The following is a 21426-nucleotide window of genomic DNA, read 5'->3' as shown; positions in this document are numbered from 1 at the left end:
ATAAATGATATTCCATAAGTTCTATACAGAATTCTCAAATATTAGCCAAAGAAACCAGATGCAAAAACAAATCTTGTGTGACTCCAATTATATAAAGTTCAAATAGATGCAAAACTAATCTAGGAGTCAGAAGTCAAGATAGTGGTTATCTTGAGGAGAAGGAAAGGGGCACAAAGTGGGTTCTCTGGGGATCTAATATTTTCTATTCCTTGACCTGGATATGATTACCTGATTGAGTCTGCTCTATAATATTCAATGATTAAGCTGAACATGAGAACTTCTCTGCACTAGGATTCAAAGAAGTTTATTTTAAGATGATTTTTTTTCCTACATAATAAAAAGGTATTGTGTTTTGAATGCCCTTTCCTAGGTATTCCGTCTTCATTTATATAAATACTACAAGAAGCAATTTCCAAATTTAAGAATCACAGGTGAGTCCAAGGCAGGCTATTTGATAACCACACATAGAAAAAAACACCAGCCCATTTTCAGAGTAAAATGTAGGAAACACATCCCAATAAAATGGAAGATTCGAAACATTCTTTGCCGCCTGCAAACATAACACCTGTTCAGTTTGGGAAACTTTCACCTGAAAGCTGGTCCCCATCCAGAAACTGTGCTAAGGAGAAAATACCAGGCAGAGTTTTTAACAAGGCCTGATTTTATAAGCAATTTGGAATCTATCAGATAGATGAACATCTCAGGCATTCACCTGCCCAAAGACTGCAGCTTATTCTGTTATCCTAACATGAATCACCCAGAGAAATTTCTCTGCTGAGATTTGGATATGAAGTATATCCCCCATCGCAAAGATTTGTGTGTTGAAGTCCCCAACACAGCATGATTAGATATTGTACTTTGGGGAAGTGATTAGATCATGAGGGTTCAACCTCATCAGTGGATTAATCCTCTGAATGGACTACTGAGAAGGTGGTAGAAACTTTTGGAGGTGGGACCTAGTTGAAGGAAGACAGTCATTAGGAGCACACCTGTGTTCTTCTTGCCCCCTACCCCTCCCTGACTGCCATAGCTAAACAGTTTCCTCTGCTATAGCTTTTGTCATGATGGTCTGCCTCACTTCAGGCCCAAAACAATGGAGTCAGCTTTGACAGACTAAAATCTCTGAACGATGAGCCAAAATAAATCTTTCCTGCTCTGAGTTGTTTTTCTCACATATATGCCAGAGCAACAAGAGTAAATAAAATAGAAAACTGGTCCCAAGTGTGGATGTTGCTGTGACTACCCTGACCATGTGGTTCAGAAGCCTTTGGAACTGGTTTGTGGGTGAAGTTTGGAAATGCAGTCTATAGAAGCCTTAAAATGGTTTAAGTAGAGCTTAATGGATGATTTTGGTGTGATCTTAGAAGATCACAACACTGATAGTAATATGGACAGTAAGATTGTGTGCTCATGAGGTTTCAAATGAGATGAAGATGCTGTTGGTAATTAAATTAGGGGCCACTCATTCATTATGGCAAATAATTTGTCTACATTTTGTCCATGTCCTAAGACTGCGTGTGATGCTAAATTTAAAGATGTTGAACTGGGCTAGGGTTGTGGCTCAGTGGTAGAGTGCTTGCCTAGCACGTGTGAGGCACAGGGTTCATTCCCCAGCAACACATAAAAAAAATTAAACGAACAAAATAAAGGAATTGTGTCCATCTACAACTAAAAATATAAAAATAAAAATAAAGGTGTTTAACCAATTAATCTGGTGGAGGAAATTTCAAAGTAGCATAGCATTTGGGTGATAGCATGGATATTGTTGGCAGTTTTTAGCTAGGCTTACCATGAGAATCAAAGCAAGAAGATCAAAAAATTCTGAAAAGTTTGCAGTTTATCCAGGACAGCACATGCAAAATTGGGGCCAAAGAAGCTGCGGTTGTTGAAGAGATTAGCACCACTAAAAAGAAACCAAGAGGAAAGATGCTTTGAGGGCATCTCAGGAATCAGCAAAACCACATCAATTACAGGTTCCACAGTATAAAAATGTAAACTCATTTGCTTTGAGGGTAAGCCTGTTTGCACAGGACCACCCATGAAGTTGTTTACACAGCAGTTTTTTGTTTGGTTGGTTTTTTTTCCCCTCAGGTATTCAGGCACTCTAAGACTTCTGCAAACACAGTCCAAGCAAGCCTGGGTACTGCTTCTGCTGGCATGTCCATGTGGTCCTTGGTCCATGTGTTGCCAGCTTTGCAGGCATGAAGGATGCCAAGAATTACAGGGTTATGGATGGGGCTTCTATCAAGATTTCAAATAAAGGTTTGTGAGGCCAGACAATGTGTGTCAGGATCAGAATCCCTGGAGGTATCCTTGAGAGGCCAATACATGAAAACTGTGAGAGTGAAGCCAAAACAGCAATGGAGAGCCCAAGAAGTTAGAAATGCCAGAAATACAAAATGTCTGCCGAGGAAAGCTGCAAGCAATGAGCAGAGCCAGTCCAAGAAAAAGGACATGTGGGCTGCAACCAGCAAGACCACAAGGATGAGGCTGCTCCAGTCCTTTGGAGCCCACACCTTGCCACCACATGCCCCAGATGTCAGCAGATATGGAGTTACAGAATTTAAATTTGTCCTGCTGGGTTTATGTCTTGCTATGCCCCCATTCCTCCCTTTAGGGATAGGAATGTTTGTTTATTCTATGCCATTGTATGCTGGAAGCATGTAACTTGTTTTTGATTTTTCACAGGAGCTCACAGCTAAAAGTTGCCCCAAGAGTCTCACAGGAGACTTTGGATATTGACAGAATGCATTTTGCATTATGAGATAGACACGAGTGTCTGGGGGCCAGGGGCAGAAAAAGCCTCTATTCCAGTTCTTCGAAACACAAAATCCCACACCTACAAATAATTTACCAGTCCAATTTAGTACCAAGTTCATGAGAAACACCTACCCTACATCTCCTTAGAAATGGTACACTCTCCTTAGGAGGTCTTTTAGACTGGGCAAGCCCCTATTATAGTAACTCCCAAGCATTAATGTGCAGACAAGTGACCTGAAGATCTAGTTTAAAAGACCCGAAGATCTTCTTATTCCACAGGTCTGGGGTGGGTCTGACATCCTCCACTTCTCAAAGAGCTAAGTGATGTTGGAAACTTGCTTAATTAAGTATTCACTTCCAGTGCTAGCACACCACTGAAGCCCAGTGTTCCTGAACACCAGGGCAATTTAATGATCTGTTTTATGTAAGAAAAATGAAAACAGAGAAAATAAATACTATTCCCTATACTCCACATGTACACACACATCCCTTTCTATTATATACCCATGGTCTCTGACCCAAAACATGATGTTTTAAAATGCTATAATTGGCCCATAAAGTAAACAGTCATATCGAAGACAAGGGCCAATTTTTATAACAAAGAGCATCTGTAATTTAATAAGACCAACAATTAATTAGGCAAGCAGAAAACAAAAATAGAAAGTAAACATTAAAAAAACAAAGGGTTACTGAAATATTGATAATAAAAGTATACAAAGTGGAGACTTGGTCTTTATGGACAGTGGCAATTAAGCAATATCTACAAAATTTTAAATGCCCAATACCTTTGACTCTGAAATACTTAATCCCAGCGGCTTGGGAGACTGAGGAAGGGAGATCATGAGTTCAAAGCCAGCCCCAGCAATGGTGCAATGCTGAGCAACTCAGTGAGATCCTGACTCTAAATAAATACAAAATAAGGCTGGGGATGTGGCTCTGTGATTGAGTGCCCCTGAGTTCAATCCCGGGTACCAGCTCAAAATAAATTTTTTAATTGATTTTATTTCTGAAATACATGACATCAGAATGCATTACAATTCTTATTACACATATAGAGCACAATTTTTCATATCTCTGTTTGTATATAAAGTATGTTAACAGCAACTCATGTCTTCATACATGTACTTTGGATAATGATGTCCATCACATTCCATCATCCTTGCTAACCCCCTGCCCCCTCTCTTCCTTTCCACCCCTCTGCCCTATCTAGTTTGTCTATTCCTCCCAGGCTCCCCCTCCCTACCCCACTACAAGTCAGTCACCTTATATCAGAGAAAACATTCGTCACTTGTCTTTTTGGGATTGGCTAACTTCACTTATCATTATCTTCTCCAACTCCATCCATTTACCTGCAAATGTCATAATTTTATTCTCTTTTATTGCTGAGCAATATTCCATTGTGTATATATGCCACTTTTTTTTTTTTATCCATTCATCTACTGAAGGGCATCTAGGTTGGTTCCATAGTTTACCTATTGTGAATTGTGCTGATATAAACATTGATGTGGCTGTGTCCCTGTAGTATGCTGTTTTCAAGTCCTATGGGTATAGACTGGGGAGAGGGATAGCTGGGTCAAATAAGGGTTCCATTCCCAGTTTTCCAAGGAATCTCCATACTGCTTTCCATACTGGCTGCACCAATTTGCAGTCCCACCAGCAATGTATGATGTACCTTTTTAAATTTTTTATAACTATTTTTAGTTGTTGATGGACCTTTATTTTATTCATTTATTTATATGTTGTGCTGAGAATTGAACCCAGAGCCTCCCACATGCCTTAGCAAGTGCTCTCTACCACTGAACCACAACCCCACTCCCTTTTTTGTTTTCTATTTTGAGCTCTAAGATAGGTTCTTACTAAGTTGCTTAGGGTCTCGCTAAATTGCTGAGATTGCCCTTGAATTTGCAGTCCTCCTGTCTCAGCCTCCTGAGTCCCCGGGATTTCAAACATGTGCCCCCATACCTGGCTCAAATATTCTGTTTTTAAGTGAAAATAAGACAATTATCTTTCATCTGCCAATTATCATTACTATATTTGCTCCATTTCTTTATTAGATCAAAAAATATTTTAGATTAAAAATCAGATAACTACTTATCTATGAAACTATGAATGAATAGATTAAATTCCTGAATGGGATGTGAAAAAAAAAATCCCCCTTCAGGATAATGTTGATCTCAAAATGAGATATAACTCTCCTTTATTTCCTGAGAGATTCACCTTCTCCCCAATGTCTCCATGTTCATAAGGGAGTAAAGTACACAAAAGTACCAAAAATATTACCATAGTTATTACCAGAGTCCTAAGTTAGAGGCCCAACTCTGGCAGTCAGTGAATTTATAGAAATTTGGATTGAATCAGATCCAACCACTGACCCCAAGAGCCAAATGGAAAAGTAATGGTGAAAAACAAGAAAGGAACTTTAATCAGTTCAGCCATATTGGGAAGACAAAGGCACCAGAGTTTCCAACCCTGTCTTCAGAAGTACTCACATGAACTCCCAAATTATACAGACAAGGGGAACCAACGATATGCATATATCAAGAAGTCTTGGTTAAACTGTGGTCTGATTGATCATTACCTTGTGATTGGTTAGGCCTAGCCTTGTTGGCAACTTTCTGTTGCTTCGCCTGGGGGGATAGTTCCAACTCATGACAAGATGTTTATCAATCAGACCTGTTGCTCCTGTTGAATCCAAGGTGACTGACTCAGAGTAAAGGAGACCCATGCAAAATGAAGGCAGAGACCCCTAGTTTTCTACATTTGCAGCTACAAGTGTTTTTAGCAAAATCAACCTCTAAATCCCTGTTATATAGTAAAGTCTACACTGACTCTATAGCAACTTTATGCATTATTTATTGCACATACTCAGTAACCAACAAAATATCTTTGTTTTACCTGCTAAAAATTATTTTTGGAGAACTAAACACTGAATATGAAAGTCTCAAAATGAATAGATAACCATTCAATCCAACTTTCTATAAATTTCCACCATCTACAGCTATACCTGAAAGTAGCATCCATTTAGTTTTCTGTTAAAACTGAATCCTCTGTACCTTTAGCATGAACACAAGTTCAAAGTCAAAGTCTACCAGTGGAGTAAACAAATGGACAAAGAATAAAATATTTCGTTCATTCTTTATTTTTAAAAACTCCAATCAGGTGCAATTCCTGTGTTTAAAAAAAGCTACACACATTGCTGTTTTGTGGTTAATTCAATTTTGTTTATCTCATTCTCCTCTTCTTCGCAGCTGGAAGACCATTTGGCAGGAATACTGCAGAAAATTCAAATACAAATAGAACTATTAAGCTAAATTATCTTTTAATACTGCCTTAGATTGATGACATATGTTAAAGAAAAAAATCAGATATTTAAAATGGAAAATTAAAATGTGAAAAAAAAATAAGAGAATTAACTGTAAAACATTATAAACCAGGAGTTGGCAAAAGTTTCTGTAAAGGGCCAACTAGTACATATTTTCAGTTTTGTGGGCCATTACTCAGTAGCAACTTCTCGATTCTGCTACTATAGCACAAAAGCAGCTGCTATTGGTTTGAAAATGGTTTGTCCCCACCAAAGCTCATGCTGGAGTTTAATCCTCATTGTGAGTTATTAAGAGGGTGGAAACCTAATAAAGTGATAAGGATTAGAGCATCAGGGTAGAACTCCCATGACTGAATACTGGAGGCTTTGCAAGGAAAGAGAGGATATAGATACGGACACACACTATCTCATTGCCATGTGATGCCCTGCACTGCCTTAAGACTTAAGGAGGCCATCACCAGAAGCAGTCCCTTGAATCTCCAGATCTATAAGCTAAATAAACTACTACATCATCTTCTTCTTTAATAAAGTGACCCAGCCTCAGGTATGTCATTGTGGTAAATAAAAATGGACTAATATTTATTAGTTTATCATTGTAGCCACAGACAATAAATAAATGCACATGGCCATGTTCCAATAAAATGGAAAAAAAGTTTGCCAATTCATTATTTTATTTATTTATTTATTTATTTATTTATTTATTTATTTATTTATTTATACACACACACACACACACACACACATATGTTGTAGACAGACACAGTACGTTTGTTTAATTTATTTATTTTTAATGTGGTGCTGAGGATTAAACCCAGTGCCTCGCATATGCCAGGCAAGCGCTCTACCATTTGAGCCACAACCCCAGCCCTTGCCAATTCCTTTTTTTTTTTTTAAAGATGTTGATGGATCTTTATTTCATTCATTTATTTAAATGTGGTGCTGAGAATCGAACCCAGGGCCTCACACATGCCAGGCAAGCACTCTACCACTGAGCCACAACTCCAACCCTGCCAATTCCTTTTTTAACAGTATTCCACAAACTTTCAGGAAAAAAAAAAAAAGTATAAATTAGAAAACATCAATGGAAAAGCAGTAAGGTCTAAAAATACAATGTCTAAGATTTCACTACTTTGATCTATAAAGAGGGTCTCACATGTAAGGACACAATCAAACAAGGATAATAGCATGTGAGAACAATGGCAAAGACTGGAGCTACAGGGAACAAAGATGGCCAGTAAAGAATGCCGAAGAGGCAAGGAAGAATTTCCCTACTGGTTTAGTTTCCCTATACGATTAGAGGCAGCACAGCCCTGCTGACATCTTGAGTTCCTACCTATGGCCTTCAGAACCTTGAGACAATAAATTTCTGTTGTCTTAAGGAGACAAGTTTATGAAAATGTATGGCAGCCCTAGGAAAACTAAGAGGAGGACAAATATCACAGTAACTACAATAAAGTGTAGTCCAAAAGGCCTTCAAAAAGATGGTGCATTTGCTTTCATGTCATAATACATTATGGATCCATTCCAATACACATGAAGAAAGCTGCAATTACAAAAATATACTCGATTCAACACTTATGGACGAAATGGCTTTTTCAAGATGGGTATAGGAAAGATAGAAAAGTTTCACATGCCAAAGAAAAAAGATCAAAAGAAGGTAAATGTTCAGATTGCAGAATAAATCACTGACATCTACGGACCTGCACCCATTGTATCTTTCTGTTCCTTTTCAAATTTCGGTATATGGTAGCAGTTGCAGGAAAATCAGTATTCTAATTATTACTATATAATAAAAATCATTCTAAAACTGTCCTACAACAACACAGTCATTTAATTCTCTAACAATTTTTGCAGATCAAGGATTTGGAAAAAGGAGCTAGGGTTGTGGCTCAGTGGCAGAGCGCTTGCCTAGCATGTGTGAGGCACTGGTTTTGATTCTCAGCACAACATATAAATAAATAAAGGTCCATTGACAACTAAAAAAAAATTAAAAAAAAAAAAAAAAAGAATTTGGAAAGGGGTCCACTAAGCAATTCTGGCTGAACAGTTCTAACACTCCAGCCTCTTCACATCTCCCAATGAGGCAGTTTGGGTTTCCTAATAAAGAATTATAATTTCAGGCTAGTCAGACTGCATACAAAACTGCTAATGGCTTAGAGACCCTAGTGAGATAGATAGAAACTCTCTAACCTTTTCCAGCCTAGCCCAGGAAGTCACAGTATAACTTCCATCACATGCTGTTGACTATACAGATGGTGCAGAAACAGCTCAAATTCAAGGAAATGTAAATAAAGCCCATCAGAACATGCAAGCACCCTAATAGTTTTAAACACTAGAATTATACCCACAAATTGTAGTCCTGGCTGAGACTAGTTTAGTCAGGTTTTTTTGCAGTTCAGTGTGTAAAAAATAGAAATGTAGAGGATAGAACTCTAATACCTTTGAATTCTGGGAACCAGTATTCACACTCACTGTAGGACTGCTATCACTGTCATCTACCTTTAAAACAGCACATTTGGGGTTGGGGATGTAGCTTAGTGGTAAAGCCCTTGCCTAATATGTATTGAGGCCCTGGGTCAGATCCCCAGTGTTGGGGGCAGGGGCGGACCGCGGGTAGGTTGGACACCACTGCAGCTTTTGCCAGTGACTCCTATGCCACAATGCAATACCCCATAGTCACCATAGTCATATGCTCTCCTACAATGCAAATTAATGCTGGCACCCCCAAAACCAAAAGATTGTGAACTCGATGCAAAAGGGACTTATAACCCTCATGGCTCCATGAAGAAGACAGGAGACTGTCAGCAGTACCTCTCCTGCATTCTTCCAGGGGTCTAGAGAATAATCAGCAGTCTCAGGGACCTTTCCTCAGTAGCCAGATATGTCAAAGGACAAAATTGCAAAAATTTAATTTAACAATCTTTTTTATAAATTTTTTTTTAGTTGTAGCTGAACACAATACCTTATTTTATTTATTTATTTTTATGTGGTACTGAGGATCGAACCCCGTGCCTCGCATGTGCTAGGTGAGCGCTCTACCACTGAGCCACAACCCCAGTCCCTAGTTTAACAATCTTAGTTGGTTTTATTTTTTATTCTACAATGAAACAACACTTTATTCTATAAAACAGAATGAGCTAAACAGATGTTGAACAGAAAAAAAGCTAAAGAAAGCAGAAATAAACAAAAACAGAAAATAAGATTGATCATTTTGAAGTTATTTTCCTTGTTAAGTGACAACAGGTAAACAGACTACTAATAACTGATTGGTTAACATCAGGTACTTCAGGTTACCTTTTTTTGTATTACAAATTGAGGCAGAGGGAACTTATACTATCATACCAATTGAAACTAGCCTATTTGGAAAATTTGCTGCTACTGCTCTATTTCTGATTTCTCAGAAAGACAAATAGCTTAGTTTCAGTTTGGTGATGTGAAAGTTTTACATGAGTGATTCCATTTTGATTTTTAGCCTGGTATGTTAGGGCCTAGTATAGGACTTCAGTTCAAACAATGGCTTCTTTTATTTATATGTAACAGATAATACTAGGATACAACAAAGAGTTATTCCTCAACATACATATATGTATGTGTGTGTATGTGTGTGTGTTTATGTGTGTGTGTGTGTGTGTGTGTGTATGTGTGTATGTATATATTTTAGTAGTAGATGGACACATACCTTTATTTGTTTTATTTTTATGTGGTGCCAGGGATGGAACCCAGTGCCTATCCCATGCTAAGCAAGTGTTCTACCACTGAGCCACAACCCCGGCCCCCCTCAACATATATTTTTAGCCAATCAAAACTTTTAAAAATATGGTTCATGGACCTCCTACTTTCAAATATTTTGTCTACCAAATAATCTCATTTATTGAATAATAATTTCACTTTCCCACGTTTGATTAACTGTGAACTTTAATCATTAGTTACCACTTGAAGGTGATATGCTTCTATCCAAAAGCAAGAAAATTCATTTTAGTTATACTATGAAGAAGCCTCTAGGTAAGTATGTACTTGAAGATTTTCTATAACTCCCATCTGAAAGCATAGTGAGAACAAATGGTCTAGATGGCGTAGTCAGTATTTTTCTACTATATCTTGGTTACTCTAGAATCTTTTTCTTTAATGACAAATAAAATTATATATCATATACAATATGATGTTTTGAAACATATATACATTATGAATGGAATCTTTAGTGTTTTAAGACTCAACATAAATGAAAACTTCATCTGAAAATAAGTTATATATGCAACAAATAAAAATCCAAAGTATAAACTCAAAGTATATAAACTTTTTATTTTAGTCAAGCTACTAAGAATAGCGAGTCCTTTTTCAAAAATTAAGGCTTATAGGGCATTTTTCCACAAACAAAAGAACAGCTCTAACATCTTTGTTAACATTTCTTTTTTCAATAAAAGATGCTAGTGTCCAACTCTGTTGTAAGCATCCATTGAAGTAAATATAATGGCTACTCTGTTTGCCTACAAAGGCCTTGATATAGCAATATTTAACTCTGTGTCCTATTTTTCCCAATGTGTAAGGTATTTTTTTTTTTTTTGGAAGTAAGAAATTGCAATAGGTTTATTAGTGCTTAGGTCATTAAACAACTATTTTATATACAGATGTTGCTACTTAACCATGGCACTTTCACAAGATCTAAAATGCTTCTAGGATTTTATTTTATGCTGAAAATTTCTAGACATTGAAGAAAATCAACACAAGAGTGATGTAAAAACCAAATACAAAGACTTCTTAAAAAGTCAAATTCTACTACCGAGAGGAAATGTCAATTCTATGGCATTAAAATTACCTGCTGACCAGAAAACTTAAAACTTGTCAGTAATATTGTTTCTTGGTTCTAAGCTCAAGGCCTGTACCATTAGGAAATTTCCCTACTGTAAAGCCTGTTAAAAGAAAGGCTCTGTTCTTCTTTATACATAGTTTGCAATATGAAACAATAAATAGAAATACCAAAATTTTAAAAATGTAAATAGTTCTAGCAATTAGTTATTGAGACTGTGGGCAGGAGGAAGTATCTCATTTCATTGTTTGGAAAAACATGTATTTATAACTGCATTCTAGGAGGAAGATAATCATTAAACAGGTATTTGCAGTAAGTCACATATGATTCTTTTTTAGTTAACTATTATCCTTTATTCACTCTTTACCTTAATAAAAATGTTTTCACAAAGACAAGTTTTTATCCTAGCATTTCAGTCTCAAAGAAATAAAACACATGATACACTAATATTTTTAAAATAGGGCTTTTCAAATTTTGCCAACACGGAAGAAACTGAAATATTCTGTTTGGCTTAAAAATTCATAAAAGTTGTGCTGTGTCTATAATATACCTGAGGATTAATATAAAAATATTTCAAATTACTGAGTAAAACTGACGTTACAAAAAAATGTACCATGTTTACTCTGAATGCTACATGCAGACTACAAAAAAGGTTTACCCCAAAACTGATTCTGGTAATTTACTAATTATGTATCTTGTGCATCTAATTAAAATAAATCAAATACTACTTATGGATATTAATGCTTTTTAAAACAAGGTGGTAGAAATGGGTATTTTGCTGATTACAGAAGCAGTTGAGACACAGACTGAGGGTCTAGGTGGGTAGTTCAGTGGTAAAGGGCTTGCCTAGCATGTGCCAGGCCCTGGATTCAATCCCCAGCACAACAACAACAACAAAAAAGATTCAGTCTAATTATAACAAATGACTTGCAACCCTTACAAGCAGAAAAGTTGCTCTGAAGCCACTTCCTCATATGTATATTATATTTTCTATTTCTCACATGCCATTTTCTTACTCAGAATCTGTTTTCAAGGCTGAACATGAAAGAAGGTTTCAATCCTCCAAGGCAGTATCTGTGGTAAATGGGGCCAGGAAATCCTATACTTTATACCCAACCAGATTAGCAAAGTACATTAGCATATCAAAAACTACAAAATGTCCCCATGAAAGAGACCTAGGAACTCTAAACTATGCCCTTCACAAATGTCCCAGTACAGAAGAGGAAATAACGATACTCATGTATTAGGATCACCATCTAGGCCTTCTAAGGTAATGACTTTCTAAAAAATGGGCCAGACCTCTCAATAGAAATTATGATATTCCTTTGATCCATAAGGCTATTTATAAATAAAATATCAAGCCAGTTATCAAGAATTGCAAAAATTAACATATTAGAATGTACCAAAGACTTCAACTTGTTCTCAACTATAAGTCTAGTTACAACTAAGAAAGACTAGTATGTCTACCACATATTCACACTCAAAGCTGTAATTCTATGATTTAAGAGATAATGTTATCAGTTAAGTTGTCCTTGCTTGATCATGGTTTCATATTATCATTATTCTTGCTTTTTATTGAGATTTTGTTGATTACTCTTTTTTTAACCTTTATTTATTTTTATGTGGTGCTGAGGATTGAACCCAGTCCCTCACATGTGCTAAGCAAGTGATTTACCATTGAGCCACAACCCCAGCCCCTATTCTTGCTTTTTTAATTAAAAATTACCATAAGTTTCACTCCATCATTACCAAGTTAGTTTTAGCTGTTTTATTAAATCTCTAAAGAATAAACTATACAATTCCATCAGTAAGTTTCTCACTGGTCTAGACTTTTTTGTGATTCAATTAAGAACTATCCATATCCCTAACTAGTGAAAATGTCTCCCCAAACTACCTGTACTGGATAACTGCTATTATCTCACTAAAAAGTGAAAATTGCTCAACTAAAAGATGACCCAGCTAAAGGGCCAGGATTAAAAAAGCTTGAAAGTCACTGTTTTAAGGGTCCTCACTCTGGCTATGATCACTAATGAGGGGGCAGGGCCTTCTCCCTGGCCACACCAACCAAATGTGGTAGAATTGAGGAGTGTAAGAAGTGTTTGAACTTGGATGTCAATGATCTCTCCAGTCTCTAGTTTTGAGTTAGAAGGAAGTGCTACAAGGATATCTTAATAAATCCCCACTAACAAGCACTCTTTGGAAAATCTTTTCTTAGTTTAGCTTTAAAATATTGCCACTTTCATAGACATAGATTGCAACTAAATGTCAGGGATCAGCTCAGAAAAGTATAAAAACCATGAGGGAAGTGTGTAATGACTTTCTGGATTTTTCAGTGTTTTTAGCTGTGGAACTGAATTAAGATTTATCCTAATAAACCCTGTATCCATTTATACTAAAGATAGGGTGAAAATATATATTGCAAAGTATAAACAGACTATAAGAATTCAGAATTCTTAAGTCAATTTATCAAATTACAGTGCTAAAAACCCTGTGTTAAAGACATTTCTTTCTCTGGATACTGAGATCCAGAATGAAAAGATAATGAAAATAAATAAGCACAAAAGACATAGCAACCATCTGATAGAATAATGAATAACGACATCCTTAAGATTACTATAAACAAATGACCCTGGGCAAGTCAATTCACCTCTCTGATCACTCCTTGAATACACTGAAGAGGCAGCCAGATCAATGATTGTTAAATCATCTTCTGGCCCTCACAGTCTACATTTTACTACTATGATTAGAATAAGTTATTTGCTAGTCAGGCATTAGATATTTAGGGAATAATTATTTCTTAAGTTTTTTTTTTAAAGATGGACACAAGGGCTGGGGCTATTGCTCAGTTGGTAGAGTGCTTACCTTGCATGCAGAAAGCCCTGGGTTCGATCCCCAGCACCAAAAAAACAGATGGACACAATTCCTTCCTTCCTTTCTTCCTCCCTCCCTCCCTGCGAGGATTGAACCCAGTAACTCTCTCTCTCACACACACACACACACACACACACAAGATGGACACAATTTCTTTCTTCCTTCCTTCCTAGTGCTGAGGATTGAACCCAGTACCTCACAAGTGCGAGGAAAGCGATCTACTGCTGAGCTATAACCTGAGCCCCATATTTAGGGAATTATTAACTCCAACAAGTCACAAAGGTTATCACTTTTAAAACACTGCACCTAATATTTACCATCCTCAAACACTTATGCATTGCTCTACAATTAAATGTTCTATTACCAACTACTTCATCTGGTTCCTATCTCTTAAGGATTCTCCTCATGCTAATAAATAATGATTAAATATTTTAAGTACAATGAAGTTTTTTAAACCATGTGTTTTCAAGAGATTTATTTAAGACTTCTTTCAAACTAAGTGGCTGATGAATGTTTATGGTCTCAGGGCTGGATGGAGAATCAATCCTTTATAAATCAAAAACTGTACATTACTTCTAGGAGTTATTTCAACATAGATGTGAACTTCAAAATTTTTTAACAAAACTTTCCCTCCAAATGATCTTAAATGCTTAAAGGTGAAACACTATCAGTTAAGTTGTCCTAACTTGATCATAGTTTTCAATTATCATTATTCTTGCTTTTTATTGAGCTTTTTTATAATCACTTTTTTAAAAAAAACTTTATTTATTTTTATGTGGTGCTGAGGATTGAACCCAGTTATCTCTGGGGGCAGGGAAGGGGGGTGGTGGTGATGTATTTATTCCCCCCACATGCTGGAGATTAAATCCAGTGGTGCTCTACTATTGAAGTACATTCCCAGCCCTTTTCAACTTTATATTGAGACAGAATCTTGATAAATTGCCCGGGTAGGCCTGGAACTTGTAAGCCTCCTACCTCAGCCTCCTGAGTAGCTGGGATTACAAGTATCCATCACCACACCCAGTCATTGTTCACTTTTGTATCATGTATTCTATTTATTGTTAATTCAGGATGGATAGTTGTCATGATATAAAGTACCATACACCTACTCCAAAATCTTTTGTAAAATCATTACTACTTATTTATTAAACCAGCTTGTTTTCCTACAAGAATCCAATTGAGAATTAGTCTAATTTTTAAAAATTACACAATTGTATGATAAACTTCATGATTTTATCACTCCTATTAAAAAATAATCATTTGTAAAAGGTGAGCATAACACATGATAATTTAGTTGAATTTTAACAGTATGTTCTCTACCCTTATATTAAAGAATGAATTATTAAACCAGGATCTACAGATCCCGAAGGATACTTGAATGGGCTTTGGGAGTTTTAGTAAATCCTTAAAATTACAAGAAAATTAAGTGCGTATGTACATTTTTCTAAAGAGATAGGACAGGCCCTTGAGAGAATGTTCAGAGAGGATTTAAACTTTAAGAATTGCTTAATATACTTTAATATTTTCCAGGGCGTGGTGGCACATGTCTATAATCCCAGCGGGTAGGGAAGGTGAGGCAGGAGGATCTCAAGTTCAAAGCCAACCTCAGCAACTTAGTGAGGCCCTGAGCAATTCAGTGAGACTCTGTTTCCAAATAAAAAATAAAAAGGGCTGAGGATGTGGCTCAGGTTAAGTGCCCTTGCGTTCAATCCTCAGTACCAAAAAACCAAAATTTACTCTCAATCAGAACACCTCATAATTATCATGGTATGAATTCCCTAAACACAAGGATAGCTCATGAAATTCCAACATTTCTAAGAATTCCACGGAATGTAAAAATGATCTATAGTAGATATTTCAAAATAATCTTAAAATTGTCAAATGGTTAATATGCACACAAAGAGGCATCATTTTCTCAAAGGGGCTTATATATGAATGTTGATATGCACACTCACAAACATTCTAGCCAGAGAGGATTTATAGCACTTGCTCTACAATAGAGCTAAACAGCAAAAGTGGGATTTGGATTATGGCTTAGTGGTAGAGCGCTTTCCTAGCATGTGTGAGCACTGGGTTCGATTCTCAGCACCACATACAAATAAATAAATAAAATAAAAAATTTCATCAACAACTAATAAAAATATTTTAAAAAACAGTAAAAGCAGTACAGTTTTCATAAAAGGTACGATATCTAAAACATCCATGTTTTTAATTAGAAAGAGGGCACAATGCTTGTTCAACCACAGCTGGCTTAAAAGTTCCCCACCCGTCTTCCATTTAACGGATGAGGAAACTAAAGACCAAAGAGGGGAAGTGACTTGCCTAGAGTATACAGCAAGTTGCTAACCAAGACTGAAACTTAAATCTGCTGATTCACTGTCTAATATAAAATATCTACATCACAACACTTTTTCTACAGCACACTATTAAAGAGAATGAGTTATTTTGTCGTGCAATTTTACTACATACTTCAATTTTATATTATACCATATTATAAAAGAATGTAATGGGGGCTGGGGATGTGGCTCAAGCGGTAGTGCGCTGTCTGGCACGCATACGGCCCCGGTTCGATCCTCAGCACCACATACAAACAAAGATGTTGTATCCGCCGAAAAACTAAAAAATAAATATTAAAAAAAAAATTCTCTCTCTCTCTCTCTCTCTCTCTCTCTCTTTGGAAAAAAATAAATAAATAAAAGAATGTGATACGATAAGTAAAGGGAGACTGGTTAGAAAATGAACAAATTGGTAAAAAAATGGTTAAGAATGCAAACTACAGACATCTACCATATTTCCTCAATTTTGAGACTCATTTGACTTTAAGACCATTTAATAAACATTTTAATATAAAGATAAAGTAAAATACATCTTCATTTTGAAAAATATCAGAATGTGAAAACATACATCTCTAAAGCAAGAAAATGTAATATAATGTATCCTGTAAGACACATCGATAGCACTCTCATTTGAGGCAGTACTACAAGGCACAAACACTTGGAGCAAGAAGTCCCATTTTCTCTAGGGTAACAGTTATTAAATACCTATGATTATGTGGCTCTCTGCCCCAATTACAGTTACTAACATAAATAAGTCCTTCTTGTTATTTGTCTCACGCTAGAGTTTTGGAGACAAAGCAAAGTTTGAATCCCAGATCTGCTACTTAGCTCTCCAACCTCTGGAGAATTACCAACTTCTCTGAACTTCCTTCTTCTCATCTGTGAAATAAGACACACACATGAAAGAATTGAGAATTATATGTTATTTATTTAAGGAATATAATACAGTGCCTAAATAAAATAGGAATCACATTTAGTTTTCTCCTATAATCCTCATGGGCCAAATAAAATTAAACACTAAACTGATATGTAAGACTCCTCCCTCTTCATTTAATCAATCTGTACTGATTCTAGGACAAATCCTACTAGTTGCTTGGGAATAATTCCTTGGTTAAAAAAAAAAAAAAAGCTTTTTAAAAATATATTTATCTTCTTCCTTCAAATTGGGAAAACAATGATGAATTTTTAACTGTTTAAGTCAATCAGTTAAATGTAAATTCAGTACTTTCATACTGCCTTACTGAACTGAAACTCTAGGCCCAAGACAAACCCACCAAGAGAGGAACTACAGAATCAATGTGTGAGACCAAGGAAGGATATGGATACCAAAAGAAACAGTTAAGATGGTTCAATTCTACGAGTGGTTTGTTTTCTTTTAAGCTTAAACTCATTTATTTACCTCTAAGAAACAAATGTTTAGGAAGTCAAGACCATACCTCTAGGAGTACTTTGGTAACCCCATCTCTCAAATTAAGTAAATGCCTTCTTCTAGTAGGTAGAGTTTCAATTCCCACCAGCAATAATTCAGTTATTTCCAAGATGGGAACAGCCTACCAAAGTGGCTTATATGGAGTAGGTACTGAAATAAGACCTTCTTTTCTCTCACTCCAAGTTCAGACCAAATACTACATATTCCTTATTAGCTCATTTCTGTTGAATGGTTTTTATGCCCCCCCCATTATCATTTTTTTTTAATTTGGAACTAAACCAAAGTATAAGCATCTTTAAACCATTCAAGATCTTTTTAGCAAAAGATTAAAGTAATATAAGGGGACCTACCATCATCTTTCCTGTGGATTTGATCAGAACTATGATCATGCCAAATATTTAAATTTGGCACTAAGCATGATTACCTGCCCATATTTTAATACCTTCATCCTGACTAAATTTACTTTTCTTTTTTTTCCTTATTTAACTCAGTAGTTTCTTATCATTGCTCCTCCAAGTCTTTCAGTTAGATATTTTGTTGCTGAACACTTCCTTCTTTCTTAGGTTTCTATCAATAGCATATTCCTTGGTATCTACAAAAATCTCTCCAAGAAATCTTTTAATTTCTTCACTGGATCTTTTTCTATAACAATCTCTTAAAAAAAAAAAAAAATGGCTCAAGCCAAACCCTTGAATTTTCTTGTCCACTAGGAATCTTGTGCACGTAGTATAGTGCCTGGCATCAATGCTCAATTAACATTGCCATTTATTAGCTGTGTGACCTTAGGCAAGTTAAATCTCTCTGAACCTCAGGCTCCCCCACCTATAATTTTTAGATAATCCAAATATGATACTTAGAAAGCTCAAAGCCAAGCAGTTTTTACTATCAATATAATCTATAAAACTCAAAAATGTTTCTAAGTATATGTGATTGACTATCAAACTTACCTCTCAATAATCCAACTTATTTTTACTACATTTGCTTATCAAAAAAATTTTTTGTGCACTTTCCTTTATTGCCAATCTTTAATCTATCAACTGTTCAAATTATCTCCTAGACACCACACAGAACCATCATTTATCAACTAAGCTGCAACAAGAGGCTTGATTCCCACACCCTTAAATGTTCATTCAAAATATTCAATTATCCTTAAAAAACATTTTTAATTTGTGATTCTTTTCCATAGTTGCTCATACTATGTCCAAACTGGACTGCCATTATTGGGTCTTCTATTAACTCATATCCTAACTAATACTTCAAGTGATGACTGAAAACTCACATTTTTCAGAAACCTTCCCTGATTAACTCCACACCACTAGGATTACTTCTCTGCTTCAAATGGCCTCAACACTTAAGTATTCTGTTACACTAAGGGTAAAATGTGGTCATAGTTAATAGTGTTACCAAAAAATAACTTCCACAAAAATTATTTCTGCATCCCAAAGAATGATCCATTAGTTACAATGCTTCCCTGATCTGGTAAACAAAAAAAACACCCCATACAACAACTGCTCTCTTTGCATTTTGTCCCTGACACTGTAACTCTTTCATGGTCTTTTGTCCCATCCTCAAACAAAAATTATTCCTCTCATTTAAATCCACTGGATAGGGCTGGGGTTGGGGCTCAGTGGTAGAGTGCTTGCCTAACAAGTGAGAGGCTCTGGGTTTGATTATCAGCACCACCTATGAATAAGTAAATGAAATAAAGATCCATCAACAACTAATATAAAAATATATTAAATAAATAAATAAATAAATCCACTGGATATGTATGTGGTAGTGGGCCACCTTTGTTCACACTACCTTTTCTCTGGCCCCAACCTCTGTCCACACACCACAAATAAACACCCCCAAAATTTCAAACAGAAAGGCAGTAATAGTGATATATGTAAATTATGTCTTTCTTTTCTGAAAAGAATTTTGAACTAACTTAGCTATAAAACTTTTCAAGCTGAAACTTCCCAGAAAGCATAACACATCTTCAAATTTCACTACATTTTCAAAAAGGATGATCCTGTAAAAAAAAAAAAACCGGGCTGTACTTACACATTAATTATTGTGTTACTGTAAGAGGTCTTGCATCACTTTAATGCTGTATTACACAGGCCCAAAAATACAACTGAGAAACTCCCCTCTAGGGCAGATATTCCCAGAGTATTTTCTGATGTTGCCTATAAACTAACGCATTTGACTTTTTTTTAATGTAAAGAATTAAGTATCTCCTCACAGCTGTCCACTCAAAAGCAAACAATATTTGTGCCCATTACTTTGGAGAAGGTAAGTTTGTACGCTGCTGAAGTAAAACAATTAGTTGGATTGTCAATGAGAGTGGGAAGTAGGGTGCGGAGGCTGAAAGAAGGATTATCAACCTCAAAAGTGAGTTAACACTTTTCGGTCTCCAGTGTATAGTGTGAATGAATCTGTGGACCTGGCTCCTTCCGTCTTTCCAGACTGTTCTTGCTCAACTATTCATAAAAGATTCACAGCCTTCAGCTACTCACATAATTAATTCTACCTCTCGTGCTCCCTGTGTACTTTCAAACAGGCCAAATAACGCCTCGTCAAACATCCTCCATTCATATCTCACCTAAAGCCTCCCCGCTCAGTCACCTTCCGGCTTCAAAGATGCATTGCTTACTCGAGATCCACGTGTCCCCATTTGTCCAGAGAACTAACCTTCAAAACCCAAACCTTTCGCTCCCAGCTATTTCCCCTAACCCCTGTCGCTGCCTTCTTCCAAGAGGCCAACCACGCTTCCCAGTCCCACGCTTTCTCCCCGGACACCCTTTCCTGAGCATCACCCGCTTCCCATCACTTTCTTCCTCTCCAGACCCCAAATCCTTCAATCACAGGCCTCCTTTTGCCGCCACGCTCTCTCGAGCACTCGAGCCCGCTCCCCCGTTAACTACCCGCCCCACCTTCGCCATCTCTACGCGGCCTCCCACCCCAGGCGGCGCCCCCGGCTCCGCGGCTGCCAACCAGGCCCTTTCCTACATCTCCCCAGCGGTCCCGGCCCCTGGGAGGGCGGCGGCCGGGCCACACTGCAGAGACCATCCGGGCTGACGCGGGCGCCCCGGCTCCGGGCGGACGCGGGTGGGGGCGGGGGCGGGACAGGCCAGCGGCCCCACCTCGACCCAGCTTGCGTCCCGGCTCCGACAGCCGCGGTCCGGGCCAGGCGGGGAGGAGCCAGCAGCCCGGCCCTCCCGCGGTGCCCCTGCTTCTCACCTAGACGCAGACACTCGGGCCTCGCTCTCCCCCCGGCAATCCCGCGATGGCTGCGCCGCCGCTGCCGCCGCGCTCTCCTCACTCGCGTTTCCACCGCCCCCGACCCGCTGCTGAAGAGCGGACAGACAGAGGCCCGCCCATTGGCTGCGGCCCACACTCGCGTCACGAGCCCCGACCGCACCTCGGGATGTGACTGGATGGCGCGGCGCCCCTTTTTCACGTCTGCCCTGGATTGGCTCTCGCGCACACCCTTACTGCACTCCCTCCTCCCCCGGCTCAGCCCTCCAACCCCCACCAGGTTTCCATCCGGGCGGGAGGGGGCCGGGAGCAAACGCCAGTGGGACGCGAACGGCCAATCCGGGCGCTGCGAGAGGACCCGGAGGTGGGCGCCGCGGCGGCCGGCCGGCGGAGAGAAGCTCAGCCAATGGGCGCGCGCCCTACATCCCAGGCTCGGCAGCGCCCCCTGGCAGCTAGCGTCTGTGCGGGTAGCACCCAGGGCCACGCCCGGGTGCTGGTGGCGCGGGAGGGGTGCCCACGCGAAAAGCGAACAGCACGCGGGGAAGCCGGCGCAGGAGGCTGTGTGCAGCCATTGTAGCGTGCTCCAGCTCTGCTTACACGGCGTCTGCCGTGCTTTTTGGAGGGTGCTGAGGGTGAGGGAATATCTTGGACAACTACCATC

General features: G+C 38.1%; 1 protein-coding gene across 2 annotated transcripts in view; it reads right to left on the bottom strand.

Moving 5' to 3' along the window:
- The window catches only part of FAR1 (fatty acyl-CoA reductase 1), a 66564-nt gene extending 45626 nt beyond the window's left edge, over positions 1-20938 (bottom strand). Inside the window, exon 1 of one of the 2 annotated variants that reach the window (XM_081279192.1) lies at positions 20748-20938. The gene's annotated coding sequence lies outside the window, so the exon portion shown is untranslated. The remainder of the gene's footprint in view (positions 1-20747) is intronic. The other variant, XM_081279191.1, reaches the window with a different exon arrangement.
- Between the last annotated feature and the right edge of the window lie 488 nt (positions 20939-21426).

The sequence above is a fragment of the Spermophilus citellus genome (assembly GCF_964194105.1).
Source record: "Spermophilus citellus genome assembly, chromosome: 2".
NCBI lineage: Eukaryota > Metazoa > Chordata > Mammalia > Rodentia > Sciuridae > Spermophilus > Spermophilus citellus.
The sequence above is the reverse complement of the archived record's forward strand: the minus strand, read 5'-3'. Positions and strand labels throughout refer to the sequence as shown.